The sequence below is a fragment of the Nuphar pumila genome, chromosome 6, assembly GCF_984573655.1.
Source record: "Nuphar pumila chromosome 6, dmNupPumi1.hap1.1, whole genome shotgun sequence".
Classification (NCBI taxonomy): Eukaryota; Viridiplantae; Streptophyta; class Magnoliopsida; order Nymphaeales; family Nymphaeaceae; genus Nuphar; species Nuphar pumila.
The window spans coordinates 5,070,107-5,084,194 of record NC_143254.1 but is presented as its reverse complement, the minus strand read 5'-3'; positions in this window follow the sequence as shown (position 1 = coordinate 5,084,194).

Genomic DNA, 14,088 nt, shown 5'->3' with positions numbered 1-14,088 from the left:
CGTTGACGATTCTGAGCATAGGATTTTAAGCACTCATGCCTTGGTAAGCATGTCTGGTTCGTTACACCGATATGGTGCATTAAAAGTTATTTTATCATGTTGTAAAAAGCATGATGCAACAAACTTAATTTTGAAAAAATAAACAATGTTTGTGTCACAGAGGTCACACCTGAACCCAATTCAAGCTGACCGAACCGAGTCAGGCTCAGTGTAAGAAGTTGAGCTTGACTACCAGGCATAAAAAGGGTCAGTTTGGTTAGATAAGAAACTGAGTCAGACAACACACACGAGTCAACTCGAATTATGGAGCCGACTCAGATTACGCTCGGTGATAGTTGAGTTGGATCTAGCTCCCAAACAAGATAGGACCAAGCCTAGGCTCAGTCCTTCGACTAAGGGAACCGAGCTAAGGGTGGCAAAAAGAGGGGGAGGGAACACAGTGTTCTCAGCAACTCGTGGGACGATTGGCGCCTGATGTCAGTGAGTCGGGTCTAAGGGCGGTGACTCAGGCATGCAATAAGCCAGCACACAACTGAACAACAGAAACAAAAAAAAAACATAAGAGGGGAGAGGGGTTATTCGGGTGTTTATAGCATAATAGAAAAAGAAAGAGGGACCGACAGAGGTTGCATGCCTTCTCGCCTAATTGAAAGCAGAAGGACCAAGGCGTGGTCTGTTAGAGCTAGGCAAGCACGACTATTTCGGCAGGTGATGTTTGTAGTGAAGAAGCATGGTAGCTGAGGCAACTCACAGGCATTGGCTTTGGTGGAAGCCTCTGTAGAAACACTAGAAAGGGGGAAGAAGCTTGCCTGATAGAAGGGGCAACAGAGGAGCTGCCTCAGCCACCCTCTGTCGGTTGCCCCTACCATAGTAGCAACAGTAGCCTATGGCTGCTGCTGGAATAAAAAAAGGAAGGGGGGGGGGGGAATGCATGAGGGAAAAGAGAGGGAGCATTAGTCATTCGGTTGCTGTTGTCTTTGGAGAAACAGAGGAGGAAAAAGGGCACAGTGTAAAACCCATAAATTTTGATCATTTTGTTTGAAATCAATGGAATTAAACTTAAATCAAAATAAAGGTAATAATATGTCATTATTTGTAGGCATTGAGTCCAAATTAATAGACCCTGGATCTGAACCAAATCATGTGAAATCAGTAGATGGATCTGGATTTAGTAAATAGATTTGGACCCTGAATGGATCAAGAATCCAATTGAACCTCAAGAGGCCCAAATATTTTATACATATACATAAACCCAGTCAGGATCCAAGAAATATTTGAAAGGTTGTATAAACTCATAATATTTGGTAATTCAACCCAAAAACCCGAGATCCATTTGTGAGCCATATGTATATAAATAAAATTATATAGTGATAATCACAAAGAAAAAGTATAGTGGTGTTGTGGAGAGGTTCATTGCTTCTTGGGGAATCGATGCAAGTTCGAAACCCACCACACTCACATGCGGTTTTAATGAAGAGGAGCTATATTCTTTTTGACAAAAACACCTAACGCTTATACATGTTTAAGTAAATTAAAGAAGACTTTATTTGCAATGAAAAGAGTAATAGTGTAGTGGAGTGTTGTGTTGGCATACATAGATTTTCTTTTTGACAAAAGAATTGGAACTTTATGATAAGGTTACACGTTTCTAATTATGCAAGATATGGACCGGCCAAAAATCTCAAAATAAAAAACTTAACTAGGGTTTAAAATTTAAATCTTGAATTTTTACAACATGAAAGACATTTCCTATATAGCACATGTTTTTTCCTATGGGTTTTAAGATAGCATTTAAGAGGAATGGAAGGTTGAAAAACTTATTTGGGGAAAGTCATTTATTCCCTCTTCCATTTTCATGATTTGTATTGGTGGATTCAAAATGGTGGCCATGTATGCATAGTTGAAAAAAAAGGTAAAAGTGGAGAGAATAATGAGAAATGAGGAAAATGGGATATTTAAAGAAAAAAAATGGGCGTGAATTAAGAAAGATGAGGGGCAGTTTCAAAAAGTTTTGATTAGGGCAATAAACCAAAAGAAATAAAAAGAGGAATCCCTTGAGGTTGCCAAAACATACTACACTATTTTTTTTGTCTCACCTCTCTCTCTCTCTCTCAACCTTTCTTTCTCCCTCAAACCACCTACTACTAACACGATTTTGGATGTGGAGGCGGAAGTGAACGAGCGACTTATTGGGGGAAAAGCATTTTCAAACCTCGAAGAACCAACCGATAGTTCCGAAGAAGCGACGGTCATGACATCTTGTGGTTCAAGCTTGAAAAGTAGGTACCCACGATCTGTATGCATATATAACATGTTGGGTGTTCTCAGACACCTTCGATGCAGAAATATATATATTCGATACATATACGTGGTCACTGATAATATTCATGACTGGTTATGGGTCTGTCCAACCCCATTAAAAAAATAATAATACAACTTTGATTCAGTTACCTAACTATTTTTATCTACCTTGTTCAAATAGGTTTTTGAATAGTCCTATGTATAAAGAAACGTGTTCATGCAAATTTTTTTTTTCTATAGAAATCTTTGAATCAGTTTTGACAGATTGATGAAATTAGTGGTCATGCATATTGATTTGTTCACATGAAAAATATTTAATGGGTTTTGACAGATTGATGAAATTTGGGCTCACGCATAGTGATTTGTTCATGTTAGAAAACATGTTATTTTCTGGTTGTAAAAAAAATGCATGATTAGATGCTCATCGTGTTATAATACGTGCACTATCATGTTTCTAGTATGTAAGTTACTTAGATCTGGGCAAACAGAAAATAGAAATGCATGGTCAGATCTCATCGGGTTATAATATGTGCATTATCATATTATTAAGGCGTGAATAATTTTAGACCTGTGTAAATCGGAAACAAAAATGCATGATTAGATTTTTGTCATGTTTTAATATGTGCATTGTCATATTATTATGATGTGAAAAATTTTAGATCTGTGTAAATCGGAAACAAAAATGTATGATCATATTTTTAATATAATTTAATATGTGTATTATCCTATTATCATGTGGATTATTTTAGATCTGTGTAAAAAGTAAACATAAAAGATTGGATTAATTGTGATCTTATTAGACAACAAGTTCCTGTTGTTTATAAAAAAACAATGTGATCATATTAGAAAGTGTGTTATTTTCTTGTGTATAACAGGTACAACATGATTTTGAGACAAAATACTAAATTCTGGATATAAAGACACAATGTGTTCTTATGATAGCATGTTATTCCCTGTTTATATATATATATATATATATATATATACACCACACAATCTTATTAGATAGCATGTATTTTCTGTTTATAAAAAAAAATATACAACATGATCTGATTGGACATCATGTTATTTTCTGTTTAAAATATATATATATAGACACACACACACACACAACATGATCGTATTAGACATGTTATTTCCTGTTTATAAAAAAATACAATGTGATCTTATTCGAAAACATGTTATTTTGTGTTTTTAAAAAATGCAATGTGATGTTAATAGTCAGCATGTTTTGTTATCTAATATTGAGTTACCCTGGATCGACTTCTCCACTATAAATGGCTATTTAAAATTTGCCTATGTAAATCTGGTTGTCAACTGCATTCAAGTTTGAAAAAAAAAAGTTGGGTATCGGTGTTTTACGCCAAACCCACGAATATACACTTTTGTGACAGATCTATTTAGACCTTGTGCAAGTTTGGGTCCTGTACATGAATTAGCACTATTGTTAGTCGTAGTATTACTACAAAAACAAACACAAAATAGTTCAAATGGTTGGTTCAGTTGGGCATAGACTGTTCGGCTGTTGGGGTTTGCAGCAGCCAGCCGAACAGTCTGCAGCATGTCGACAGGTTGGGGGCTTGCATAATCCTCAGTCTACAGCTGAAGTTTTTTCCCTGTGCACATTGCAGTTCGGCCTGTTGTGTTGTGTTGATTAGGATGGACAGCGGCCGCTGCACCTGCTTAGGTGCAGTAGGTGGATGCATATCGAACCAGCTGAGTAAAGTGTAAAAAAAAGAAGTTACCAACAGAGCTTCACTAGTATAGCTAGAACAGTTAACTCACGACAGTTGTGCGAGACAAGTCGGGTTGCATATTTTACGGCAACTACGTAAGTAACAAAAATAATTAGAAAAAAAAATATGACTCAAGCAAAACAATATATATATCGATGTGCATGCCTTATAACAAAAAAATAAAAAACATAAGTAAATGGCCAAGTAAGATATCAGAAAGGATGTTCAAGTAAATGCACTATACTTAAGTTTTGATGGATGTCAAAAGAGGTTTTGGCACCCTAACCAATGATGCAGTGCAGGGCATTGTATACAAAATTGTGACACAACCTGAATCTTGTGAAACCGTTTGCCAAGATATGCTTTCTTGTTATTTGTATACATGCACGAGTTAGAAAGAAAATTGTGATGTCTTATGTACGCAGGGACATCTTATGTGACATGTCTAAAAGAGTTTTTTAAAATATTAAAGAATAATGACACACTCGTTTTACCTGGGTATGGGGATTCAAAAAATCTTTGGGGTTGCCATGACTGGCGCCAGGAAATTAATTAGAATAATACATGATCATATAACTTAAGATGTTTCGTTGAATATAACTGAAAGACGATAAATATTACCAGTTTTTTTTTGATATTTGGGTATGTCTGAAAGATGATATATGTTATCGGATGCGTGATCTACCTTGAAGATGGTAGATGGTACAAAGTCCGTGAGACATATTTGTTTCTTATAAGAGCAAGGCGTTTCAATCGGTCTTCGATCCTCGGAGTTAGTTGGGTCATGACTATTAATGCATCCTAGGTGGTAGATCCAAGTATTTTACAGAAATTTTGAGATGCATTTTATACTCTTGTTATGCTTTCAGAGAGTACTCTCTCGATCAAGGGTCATCCTTTTGAGGTATCCGTACAGTTAGTCGCACGGGATAAAAAAAATGAATGACATTGCATAATAAACTCCTGTGTGGTCTAGTCTACTACAATATCTTGTCTTGTGCGTACCCACCGGAATGGTTAACAAAGATAACGAAATAGATTTTAGTGAAATTAGATATCATGAGTGTTGTCATTTAATTCAAAAATATAAAATATGAGGAAATGTCTTGCTAAAAGAAAGAATGTTTCATTTTGTATGTCTATTAGATTAATTCTTAATTCATATAATTGTGCAAATTAACGATATTGAATGTTGCATGAGTAACCTTTGTTATACCATATAACTCGCCCAGCTATTTGACCAAATATGTTAACCAATGTTGCACTGTGATAAAAACAAATTCTAAATTTTTTAAGTCAAATCTTTGGAGCGTTAAACGCATTGGGGATGCGGCAGGGGCTGGCCCTATCGGGGCTGCCTCCAGCTAAGGGAAGGGGAGGCGGCAAGGGGTGCAACAGGGGCTGACCCTGTCGAGTACAACCCGAGGGGAAGAGGTCGGGGAAACCACCGTGGGTGGTGTCCAGTGACCACCACATAGGGAGGGAGGAACCCAAAAAAAGGGACAGGAGGGCCCTCCTGCCGGCAACAGGGAGAGAGAGCAGAGATTCATACTTGGGAGGGCTCCGACGAGCAGGGATCCCGATGGGGGTGAGGCATCTCGGGCTTCCAGGGTCCTCAGGGAAGAGCTGAGAGAAGGGGGGTTTCGGGGGAGAGTCAAGAGTGGGGGGTGGGGGGGCAGGGGCGGTCGGGGGTTTCGTGAGAGAGTCGATAAAGGGTCGGGTTGCGCCGGCGTGAGGAGGGGCTCTGGCGAGAGTCGGAAGGGGGCTCGGGGTTAGCAGAGGAGAGTTAGGAGGGGTCTCGATGTTTTTAATAAGGAAAAACCCCCTGTGGGAGGTTTAAATAGGGGGGGGATCCAAAACATTTTTTTTCTAAAAGCACGAGTCTTACAAAAGAACCAATGATTTGAAGGCTACACCATTTTTTTTCTACAGGTGTGGAAGCCCTGGGAACCCGATTTCTTTTACTACCCAAGACTTTCATACTTAGAAATCGAGAAATATTTACTGGAGCAAGCTCCATTAAATAACAATTTGCAAACTTGAATTTTTAAATCATTATAGATCATTCATTGGTAAGTTCGATTTTTATCAGTAGGTAGTTGGAGTGTTTTAGAGAACAGGAATGAAAAATGGATTGATTATTTATGCAAAAAGAATTTTCTATGAGAAGGAAACAGAACTATTAGCCTCACAGTCGTGAATAGTTGTCTGATAATGAGCTCTAGACAACAACTCTTCTAAAACCAAAATGTATGATTCTGTATATTTTTCACATATACGGGCTTTAACCATTCAATCACTGATGCTTTGCGGAGATTCATTATTAATGGGGGCTCTCTTTTACCTCCATATAACATATGTCTGGATTCAGGAAATAATTATATTCTTACATGCTCATCTAAATTGTTTCTTTGTTTATCTATTCTGTGATGTCATTCCCATGATCATTTTAGTGTCATAGTTAGATCATTCATCATGGTGAATTTGGTTGTATTACAGATATGGCCTTGGTTGGAGAGGTGGCAAATGGTATGCAACACGCAAATTCGCTAACGAGCAACTGAAATCGATCGGGGTGAACAAAATTCAGAAGTGGCAGTTCCTTAAAAGACCATTGTTGTCAAGGCCAGAATGGTTTCAGACACCAACAATATAAATGTTTCAGATGCCTTGCACAATGATTTTGTACCATTGACTTCTAAGCAAGCAGGTCATCAGATTTGTTAGTTTTGAGGATTAGCTTTGTTGGCTTGTGACTGTTGATATAATTCGATATATAAAAAAATGTGTAATTGCATGCTGGAGGACTTGGTTCCCTCCGAACTCATTAGTATTTAAGAAATGATATTACATTGAGTATATAATTCATTGCCGGAAGGTGGAACCCAATTCAATGGTTTATGTTTTAGCCAAGGTTGTTAATTGCGATGAGGCGAAGCGAGGCGTTGAAGCGTAAGCTTCATGATCAAAATAATAAAATATATAATGTTAAAAAAATAATGAAAATTTTAAAATAATGAAGATTGAGAAATCAAAGGCAAGGCAAGGGGATTGAACGTGCGAGAAATGGCGATAAATTAATTTTGAAAAAATAATACAATGTGTGACCGACCATGTGGGGCTAACAACCTGAACCTCATTGTCTGTAAGTCAAGGGTTAACAACAGTCGATTCCCAGAAGCACAGAGGATCGTTGGGTCGATGACAGAAGATCCAAAGGTTGAAGAGGGGGCTGACCTAAAAACATATTTGGAAGCCTTGTGGAAGCAGCGAGAACTATTAAGGATACGACAAGTAAGTGTGTGATGGATGAGAATCAAAGGGTGCAACATAGAAGGGAAGTCGGGGGAGGGTTTGTTCTGTTGGGATCATCTTCCATGCTGCAGTCACACAACAGAAAGGGTGTTCAAATGTGGCACCAGAAAGGAGGAGACGCTGTACATTCCAGTACGCTTCAGGTACTGAGTGTGCGCCTCAGTACCTTGAGTGTGCGCCTCGCCTCTGAGGCGTACGCCTCTCACAACACTGGTTTTAGCTACCTCAGTTTTTGACTATTTAAGATGTCACGTATCATTTTAAGAAATTGATCAGATAATTGCCTGAGTTACTTTTTCCCATTGAAATTATTTGCTTGCCCTTAAGGTTATGTTGGGGAGCCATGCATTGGAATGCAAATATGGTTTCCGGGTTTTGTCAAAACCGTGCAATGAAACTGTTGTGTTTTGTATCTTGTAAAATGATAGAAAATTCTGATTGATATTACGTGAAGTTCTTCTCAACATGGTATCAAAGCAATGAGCAATGCTTCATTTTTAATGGCCTTTGCTTTCAGCAAGTGCACTACAGTTTTCCCTTGTCTATTTTTCCTTTTTTATAGTTAAACGAGCTGAATTCAAGTAGATTTCATGGCCGACGATTCTACCAATACGTCACTAAATGGAGCAGGAAATGGTGAGCAAAACAATGATCCCTATTTCCTTCAGCTCTCGAACAATCCAAGTCAAATCCTAGTCTCAAACCCTTTGACTGGTGATAACTACCTGTCATATAAAGTTGAGCAGTGATAGTTCCCTTGTCAGCCAAGAATAAGATTGGCTTTGTTGATGGGTTTGTGATCAAACCCTGTTATCTCCCAAACTCACTGCATGGACCAGGTGCAATAATATGGTGCTTTCCTGGTTATTAATCTCCCTGACAACAGACGAGAGTGTTATATTTGGTGAGATGACACTAGATGTGTTGAATGATTTGAAAGAACGTTTCTCACCGGCCAATGGGCCACGAATCTTTCAGATCAAACACAATCTTGTGATGTTGCACCAAGAAAATTTATCAATAGCTGCATATTATATCAAGATGAAAGTTCTATGAGATGAGCTTGCAACTCACATTGTATTATTTACTTATACATATGGTGCATCAAAGGCGCTCATGAAACTGTATCATCAAAAAAAAATGATGCAGTTTATAATGGTGCTAAATGAATCCTATGTTGTGATACACAGTCAGTTCTTGATAATGGATCTCATTTCCACAGTAAGCAAGACCTATAGTTTATTGCTCTAAGAGGAACACCAAAGGGAACTTAAAGTCCCATCGAATCTTGAGGTCAACGTGGTTGCTGCGGTTGATAGCCAAGTGAATCAGACCACAAAATAAACCAACATGGTGGCGACGATTGATGGTCGGCCAACTCGTTTTATGAGAGATGGTTGGGGAAGAAGTCAATCTTTTTTAGAACAACCAAAATGTGAGCATTGTAGAAAACTTGGCCACACAAAAGAAAAATGCCATGAGTTGCATGGTTATCCTCCTAGAGTCAATGCTTCACAAAGAGGAGAAAGTTCAATGAGCAACACGGTACCTCGGTTGACCATGGAGCAATATTCACATATTATCTCTCTTGTACCGTCAAGTAAAATGTCTCTGATAGCAAATATGACAGGTAAATCTCTCTTAAACTCTATAACCCTTTTCTCTCAAATTTTTATTCTTGAATTGGGTGCAATCGACCACATGTGTTGTGATCCATCCATGTTTTTTTGCTTTGAATTTCATAAAATTTCAAAACCCGTCAAGCTTCCAGATGGATCCTGTAACCCCATCATTAACATCGAAAAGGTTCATGTGACCTAAAAAATCGAGCATGATAATGTTCTTTGAGTTCTATCGTTCAAATTCAACTTGATATCCATTGACAAACTCATTGTCTTTGAATTATCTTGTGACTTTTTATCTCTCTTATTATCATATTTAGGACTCTCACTCAGTGGAGATGATTGGAGCACTATATTATCTTGATTTGTAAAACAATAAGGTGGCAATGGTCTCCATCAATAGATCTAATGATAAATTGATCCATTTTAATATTTGGGGTTGGTATTCTATACCATCTCATTCAGGAACTCACTATTTTTCTCACGGTGGTTGATGACTATAGTAGAGAAACATGGGTTTTTTTAATGAGATTCAAATCCCAGACCAAGCAAATGATGCAATATTTTATCGTGATGGTAAAAAATCAATTCAATGTGCTAGTAAAAAGAATTAGATTGGATAATGGATTAGAATTCTTTTCACACAATGTTCAAATATTTTTGAAAGAGAATGGTATTTTTTATCAATATAGCTGCATTGCCACACCCCCAAAAAATGAAGTTGTGGAACACAAACACAAAAATTTGCTTGAAATAGCAAGAGCTTTGCTATTCCAAGCAAACTTGCCTCATGAATTCTGGGGAGAATGCATTCTCAAATGTGCATACCTCATCAATTGGATCACAACGACCTATTTTAAAAACAATTTAACACCTCATGAAGCACAAGGTCAGACAAACATATTGTCATTTAAAGGTTTTCGGTTGCTTGTGTTTTGCACACAATATACGTCACAAGCACAAATTTGATCCTCTTGCTCGTAATTGTATATATATTGGTTACCTATTAGGCCAAAAAGGATACAAAGTTTATGATCTTAAAAGAGAAAGAAATCTTCATTAGTAGAGATGTTGCCTTTCATGAAGAAATTTTTTTCTTACAAATCTGAAATCAAATCTCACAAAGAGTCTTGTTTTACCTATGTCTAACAACTCCATCAGTGATGCCATTTTCATTATGCCATTTTCTTTCATTCTCACAATTTTCTTCAAAACACAAAGCATTTTTCGTTTTCATGATGAGAAGTGGCGAGCTGCCATGCAAGCTGATATCCAAGCTCTCGAGCAAAATAAAACTTGGAGTCTTGAGAACCTCTCTCCCAAGAAAAAACCCATCAGATCCAAATGGGTATTCAAGATCAAATTAAACTCAGATTGGACTATTGAATGATACAAGGCCCGACTTTTTTTCAAAAAAGTATACTCAACAAGAGGGCCTTGACTACCATGATACTTTTGCCGAGGTTGCAAAACTTGTCACTATGTGATGCTTGTTATCTGTGGCAGCCAAATCAAACTGGCCATTTCATCAACTTGATGTCAACAACACCTTTCTTCACAGCGACCTTGACAAAAATTTCTCGCAAGAGGGGGAGACTCGTGTGTGTCGTTTACATAAATTCATATATGGATTGAAACAAGCATTAATGAATAGTTTTCCAATTTTTCAAATGCCCTAAATAAGGCTAATTTCAAGCAGTCCTTAGCCCACTACTCACTATTCTCTTTCATATTAGGTGACAAACGGGCGTTCGTTCTTGTTTATATTGATGATGTCATCATTAAGGGCAATGATGATGCCATGATACAAAATGTGAAACTATGTATGAATCAATGTTTCCTTATTAAAGACAGTGGAAAGTTAAAATATTTTTTTAGAATAGAGGTAGCCTGGTCCAAGAAAAGAACCTTCTTGAATCAACGAAAGTATACTCTTGAATTATTACAAGATGTTAGACTTCTAGGATCCAAGCCTAGTGAAATGCCTATGGAGCTAAATCATAAGCTTGATCATAGTGGTGAACTCGACGATTTACAAAAGACTTGTGGGACGTTCCATATATCTCACCATAACCGGGTCATACATTACATATGAGGTTCACATTCTCAACCAATTCATGCAAGAACAAGGCAATAACACTGGCAGGTTTCCATGAAGCTCATGAGATATTTAAAGAACACTCCTGGTGAAAGGATTTTACTTGAGCCCTAGAGCAAATTAAACTTGTCTTGTTATGTGGACTCTGACTGGGCAAGCTCTATGTTCACTAGAAGATCAACCACGTGATATTGTACCTAAAAGCAAGCAAAATATTGTGCCATAGCATCGGGGACTTGTGAAGTCACTTGGCTGAGATATCTATTAGAAAATCTTTGATTTTCACCAAAGGAACCAGCTCAAGTATTTTGTGATAATCAATCGAGTCAATCTTGTCTTTGATGAAAGGACGAAATATATAGAATTAGATTGCCATCTTGTGAGAGAAAGTTACATGACATTTTCACAAGGCAGTGATAAGTGATCAATTCATTTGGTTAAATGGCAAAATGAATATAATCCACACAGACTCATCTTGAGGGGAGTGTTGAACCAAATTCAAATGAATCCACCGATAAAGAATATCCAAAATGGAAACAACCTCAGCATATTAGTTCCTAAAAATAAGGGTTGAGATTTGTTACCTTGTTGTAGCTATAACCTTTTAGGATAGATAGAATTTGAATCTCTACAATTAATGGATTGGATACTTCACATCTAACTTCATATATATTGTGTTTTGTATCTTGTAAAAATGATAGAAAAATCTTATTGATATTACGTGAAGTTATGCTCAACAACTTCACGGAGTTACCAACTTCATACCTTGTTTGGGAGCTCTCCTTTGTTTTCAGGGGTTTTTAACATTTCAAAAAGTTGTTTTCTCCCAAACGAGTGTGACTTGCTTGAAGTAAAAAAGAGAAAAAAATGAAAAAAGAAAAACATGGAAGGATTTTGAAGCTGCCAAAACCCTCCCCATCACCCATGTTTGGTCCAATCCTAATTGTTGCTACAAATATGGAAGGATACAAATGTGGCATTCAACCATGTAAACATAAGGAAAAGTTAAAACTGTCATTTGAAAGGGTTAACTAGAGTCAAGTAACTTAGGTGGCTAAACCTAATTTGTCATATGTTAGACATCTATAAGTAAATTGCCCTGTAAAAAAAACATATGGCAACCATACCAACAGTCAAAGGTGTTCCAAGTGATATCCATTTGAAAAGGAAAAGATTTGAAATATAAAAAAGCTGGAAAACTGAAAAAACAAAAGTGAACTTGGTGAGCAAGGTGATATTTTCCCCGTTACCTGAAAGAAAGAAAATTTTATTGTAAACTTCAATTGGCCATTTTGCAACCATATAAATGTAAGAAGTGTACGGGTGCAGAAACCGGTGAACCCGAATGGAAGGCTGTACCTAGTTACGTAATAAATCGACATAGACAGATTTTTTGTTCACATCCTGTTGCCATTCACACTTGGTAGGCTGAGATTCTTAGATCTCATTTTTTTTTTCATATGTTCTAACATGGACTTGAAGATCCTTCTGTGATACTTGAACGGGGCTGGATTGGGACATGTTAATAGAGAAATGCTCATTCAATTCAAGGGTTGAATCCCTTGGATTCAAAGAGACTATATAACTATATATTAACATATATTGTTAACTTATGTTTATGTTCATTGTATGTCACTTATTAAACTTATTATATAGTCTCCAAAATCTTAGAAAACATGTAACCAATGGAGGTGTCCCTCCTTAACGATTATGTTATGGTCACATATTTTCAACATTTCTCACTTGATCATAAGGGGCAATTTGTATTACCAAGTTTGCTCTTACTTTTGATTTTTTCATTGGCACACTTTCTTGAGTTGTATTCTATTAACGTAATTCTTATAAACTTTATGCAATCCTCATTTTAAACTTATATTCAAATGAATGATATATAAATCAAACATACATGAATCTCATTGACTCATGTGTTTAGAGAAAACATCCTGTCATGTCACTTGATGGAACATAATTCATTGTATTTTTATTTTTTATAACTATGTCATGCACATCTTGATATTTGACCTCAATATACTTACTTTTAAAGATATTCACTCCTGTATGAATTAGATGTATGACAATTTTGTTATCATAATAAATTTAAACTGAATCTTTCAAAATATTCAATTTAAAATCAATTAAAAAGTGATTTATTCAAATATTAAATATAGCAGCCATGTTACAAGCTATATACAAGTATGGTGTGTTAAACATCTTTGCTTTTTGCATGACCATACTTCTAAAACAGATACATAGTCAAAGGTGGATCTTGCTTTATCTTTATCACTAGCAAAATCTACATCTAAATAACTCACAAGCTTTAGTTTATATGTTTCATAACATATCTTAAGTTCTTTTATGCCCTTTAGAAACCAAAATATTATTTTCATTGCTTCCTAATAAAAAAGACCAAGATTGCTCTAGTATCTACTTACTAGACTCAATGTAAGCTTAAATCAGTTTTAGTGCATAACATAGCATACATTAGGCTTTCAATTGTTTGTGCGCAAGGAACATTTAATTTTTCATCTATTTTGTGATCCATCATTTTTGCTTAATCTCAAACTTTTAATTACAAGAATTGACTTTACCTTGGAATTATCCATTCTAAATTTTCTTAAAATGTGGTCAAGATATTTTTCTTGACTTACCCTCAATAATAATGATTTCTATCTCTTTAGATTTTAATACTTAGGATATATGATGTTTCACTCATATCACGAGAACTCAGTTAAAACTTAGTTTTATTTATCGTCATTTTTTGCAATTAATATATCATCAAGAGACAAAATTCTAGATTTACTCTCATGGTTCTTGGCATATACATAGCGGTTTAATTTATTTGCTTTATAACCCAATTTGGTTATAGTTTATGAAAGATTAAATACCACGGACTAGGTGATTATTTAAACCCTACAATTTTGTCTAATTTGTGTTGAGGCGTTGTAGGTTTAAAACCCAATCGTATAGTTGTATTAGTGGTAGGGGTCTGCCTAACCCCAGCTGGACTATAAAAAAA